The sequence below is a fragment of the Cornus florida genome, unplaced genomic scaffold (assembly GCF_030987335.1).
Source record: "Cornus florida cultivar Cherokee Brave unplaced genomic scaffold, ASM3098733v1 CherokeeBrave_3.0.0_Hap2_Chr09, whole genome shotgun sequence".
NCBI lineage: Eukaryota > Viridiplantae > Streptophyta > Magnoliopsida > Cornales > Cornaceae > Cornus > Cornus florida.
Genome location: NW_026775579.1, coordinates 19,304,868 through 19,309,676, shown reverse-complemented (window position 1 = coordinate 19,309,676; position 4,809 = coordinate 19,304,868). Strand labels below are relative to the sequence as shown.

General features: G+C 39.5%; 1 long non-coding RNA gene across 1 annotated transcript; it reads left to right on the top strand.

The window, feature by feature from the left end:
- Positions 1–1,279: 1,279 nt before the first annotated feature.
- On the top strand, positions 1,280–3,929 carry LOC132273573 (uncharacterized). Its single transcript, XR_009470151.1, has 2 exons — positions 1,280–1,914; positions 2,110–3,929. It is a non-coding gene; the product is annotated as an uncharacterized LOC132273573 (long non-coding RNA).
- The last annotated feature ends 880 nt before the right edge of the window (positions 3,930–4,809 follow it).

The following is a 4,809-nucleotide window of genomic DNA, read 5'->3' as shown; positions in this document are numbered from 1 at the left end:
TCTTGGAATGTTGTGAAATGATTAGTTTAGGTTGTGTGGACCTCATTTGACTTACTTGGAGTCAAATTTCCCTTTTTATTTGTAAATTGACCATTTTGCCCTTAATTAACGGATTTTACCCATTTTGATTCTCGTTTACTCATTCGTTTTCTTTGAGTTCCGTGACTTCATGGAAGGTCACATTGGTGTCTTGGGGATAATTTATTTCTCTATAGACTCTGGTTTTATCTTTCGCTTTCGCATTTCGGATCCGTTATCGGGTTAACTTTTGGGTCATCACTAACGCACCGGGTTGCAAAACTTGGGCCTTCATAGTAGAGGTCATTTCAGTGCAAAGAAAGCCGCTTCTAAAGTTCTTGAGTGCGATTTCTTTTGGCCTTCTCTCTTTAGGGTTTCGTATGAGTTTTGTTGGCCATGTATGTGATGTCAACCGTTAGGGTCTATTTCTAGAAGAACGTGATACCTTTGACTCTAATTTTAATCATTGAGGTCTTTGATGTCTGGGGTACAGATTTCGTGGGTCCTTTTCCTCCTTCGAGTGGTCATGAGTATATTTTTATGGCTATTAACTATGTTTCCAAATGGGTTGAGGCAGTGGCTACTAAAACTGCCGACCATATGGTCGTGGTTGAGTTCATTCAAATGAACATTTTTAGTCGGTTTAGTATACCACGAGCTATTATTAGTGATGGAGGTGCTCAATTCTGCAACAGGTATTTTCGTACCTTGTTATTCAAATACTCCGTCACTCATAAAGTCACTACTCCCTATCAACAAATGGCCAAGTTGAAATATCCAATCGTGAGATTAAGAACATTCTTAAGAAAACGGTTAAACAAGATCCCAAAGATTGGTCCTTAAGACTGAATGATGCCTTGTGGACTTAACATACTTCTTTTAAGACTCCAATTGGCATGTCACCTTACCATCTTATCTATAGTAATGGGTGTCATCTTCCGGTAAAGTTAGAGCATAGAGTCTTTGGGCTATCAAAAAGTTCAACGTTGATTTGAACTTAACTGGCTCTAATCAGAAGCTTCAACTGATTGAACTCAGAAAATTACGTAATGATGATTATGAGAGTGCCAAAATCTATAAATCCAAAACCAAGGCATTCCATGATCATCACATATTGCATAAGACTTTTGAGCCTGGACAAAGAGTTTGGTTATTCAATTCGAGACTGAAACTTTTTCTTGGAAAAATTCGGTCACAGTGGGATAGTCTTTACATGGTTACTTCTGTTGTGCCCCATGGCGCAGTAGAGTTACAAGATCGTAAGACTAGGGAGTTGTGGAAGGTCAATGGACAGAGATTGAAACCCTACATAGAGGGTAGTGTGCAGAGAGGTATAGTGGAGTCCATCGATCTTAAGGATTCCATTTACTTGGACTAAAGGAGTCACTTTTGCATCAAGCTAGCGACGTTAAACTTAACACTTATAGATTTGTACTTTAGTTTGGTTTGTTTTGTTTTGTTTCTTTTTCTTTTTCTTCTTTTTATTTTTTTTATAGGTTTTTAGGTGTATTTATGTGTTTTTATTTTATTTTTAGGTTAGGTTAGTCTTAGGTTTATTTTAGAAAAAAAAAAAAATTGAAAAAAAAAATTTTGTTTCAAAAAGCTCGAGCAGAAAGATTTCTGCTCGAGCACTAGCCTTTATAGGGCTCGAGCACAATTACATGTGCTCAAGTATTTCGGCATAGCTAATAAATGGGCCAAGGCATTTTTGCTCGAGCACATGACTTTGTGCTCGAGCGCTGTGTTATAAAAATCTAAAAAAAAAAACCTGGTGCCTTTTCATTCTTCACTTTTTCCTTCAGCATTCTTTTTCTCTCATGAAGCTCTCTTTCTCCCAATCTCTATCTACTCTTTGCCGTGGTCGTCCTCGTTGATTCAAGCTTCGATTTTGCTAAGGTAAAAACCTCCATTCTTTTTTTTTCTTCTTCTTCTTCTTCATTCGGGTTCCATTATATATATATGTGTGTGTGTGTGTATATATATATATATATGTCTATCTATCCCTCTCGATTATGCCCAAACTTCACTCTCTTTCCTTCTCTACATTAACCTAAGCCTCATTACACTAACCCTTAACCTCTTGACTTGCAGAAATTCCAAATCGCTTTAAAGGATTCGAAGAACACAAGTTTGGGGGTTTTGCAATTTGTGTGTTTGGGTGGCGTTAGGGAAGTTGTTTGGTTGTTTGTTGATGTGTGGAGGGGTGTGGAATTAATTTGGAGGATTGGGAACAAATTTTGGAGGAGTTTGTATTTAGTTTGCACACCTAGTTTTTGCTCGAGCATTTTTATCTCTGCTTGAGCATTTTACTGACAGAGCTCAAGCATAATTTTTAGAGCTCGAGCCTTTTGGAACAATAGTGGACTTTTTGGGTTATTTTGCTTGGATTACTGTATGTTGTTACAAGGGGAGTTGGGGTGAGCTTGACGGGGTGATTTTGACTTGTTTTGGAGGCCGGGGTTGATATTTGTGTTAGATTTGTTCTTGTAGAAGATTTGTTGTTATGGCTAGAGGACCGGAGTCTAGAAGAGCACCACGGGCTACGCCCAGTGCTATAGAGGCCACCTGGAAGGCCTGTACATTCCAGATGGAAACACAGTTCACTGTAGCCGACTTTAGTGAGCCCGGGCATACTTTTTAGGGCATCGAGGCATTTAGAGCCCATCAGCTCACCCCGTACACAAAGCATACCCCCGCCTAGTCCGGGATTTCTATAGGAGATTAGTCCTTCAAGCTAGTAAAAAGGAGGGAGAGGAGGACTTTTTTACCACCACAGTGGATGGGGTAGAGATGATTATTACTACTACTTCTATAGCAGATGTTATGGGATGCCACAACATGCTCCCTGAGGCTTTTCAGGACCAGCTCACTCCTTTGCCCATAGGGCTTACACATAAAAAAAATGGTACAATCCATTTCCTAAGGGCGATATGCCAGTACTCTTCAGCTACTCGGAAGTCTTAGCTTCTGAATAGGTTTTGGTTTGTAGACACAGTTCTACATGCCAACGTACGCCTTATTGGACATAGGATAGAGAGGCACAAGGATTTTTTGGAGACTCTTTACACTATTCATGCTAGCCACTTTATTACTCAGAGTCGTCATTGGTCCGATGAAGAAGCTGTAGAAGGAGATAGGGCCCAATGGTAGGACCCCTAAGCATCCACTACTATTCCCCTGCCTTATCACCCGTCTGCTCACATTAGATCACTTTCAGCTCCCTCATAACTAGGCGTATGTCACGACATGCCTAGTATTCTGCTTTCAGGAGTATAGCAATGTCTGGTCGCACACACCGAAGGTGCGGTAGGGGGAGTGGGCCCTCGATAATGAGATCCAAAATGAGCGGTAGTAAGTGGCTGCTGAGGCTCGAGGTGAGGAGTATGTTGTTAATAGCCCTCTTTTTCCATCTACTGGACCAGCTACAAAGGCCAATGAGAGAGCTCCTCCTGCTAATGATGATGAGGAGAGTTTAGGGTCAGAGGAGGTAACGGACACCGATGACCAGCCCCAGGCTACAGCAGTGCCTGAGAAATCTTCTTAAGCTGATATCATCGAGCCACGTGCCGAGCTGGCACAGCTGAGGTCAAAGCTAGCCAAGTCCCGTGCAAAGCATACATAGTCACAGGCTATCATTCAGAGCCTATTGATAGCACACCAAAGGACTTTAGATGAGCTTATCTATCATTCTTCTATAGATGCGTCGACTTCTACTACTATTCCTCCCGATGCCTAATAGAGTTGCAAGGGCACCATTTTTTGGATTAGATTTTCTGTATAGGCATTATGATGACTAGGACAGACATTTTTAGTGTATTTTGTTTCTTTTTGTTGTATTTCTGCCCTAAGTCTTATTCCAAGCATTGTACTGATATTTTGACATATATATATATATATGCTTGTTTTGCCTATTTTGCCCTTGTCTATGTATGGATGTTGTATTTACTTGTGCATAATGATATATATCTATTTTACTCCATATACTTGATACTCTGATATGTGTTATGGAGTTTGATTATTTTGCCAGGTGTTGTGGACCAAGTTTGGGGGTGATTTTCCTATTTTGCCTTTCTACACTATAATTGTTTATCTTTGTTGGTTCTACTCGCTCTTAGTAATATCTTTCTAACATCAACTTAGTTTTTACATATTGAGGACAATGTACATAATAAGTTTGAGGGTAAGATAATACCTGGTGTGTTCCGTCGCAAACACCCAAATTGCACAAAAATGTGATAAAATGTGGCCAAGTTTGAATTTATAGAGTGCCACTACCACTACTAACTATTAATGTAGCTAGAGTAAGTAGGGATCGTCCCAAGGGAAATGCACGATATTCTTGCTTGGAAATCTATGTTGGATTAGTAGGTCGAGTGATCAAAGATGGTTTGTGGTTGAATTGTACTACAATTTAAACTAAATGAATGTAATGTAAAACAACTAAAAGAATATGGGGTGTGGAGAATATAAGAGAGGAGTCTTGGGTCATAGAGTTCAACACTAAGCATAACCTTCCTAGACATTCAATATTTGATGGATTAAGGGGATTGTGCATTGTAAATGAAAGTGTGTGCCATTAATTGAATTATCAAGCATGGATGGCAAAGTAAGTATACATTGTCTAGTCAATCTAGTGAGTAGCACAACATATCAAATCAAGTCATTAATCCTTCTTTAACTCTACAACTAACGCGCACTCATTAAATTATAAAAATATACTACTTGCACTCATAAGCATGGAACATCAAACAACATGCATGGATTGTCCACCTATCTAAGAAAGTAAAGCAA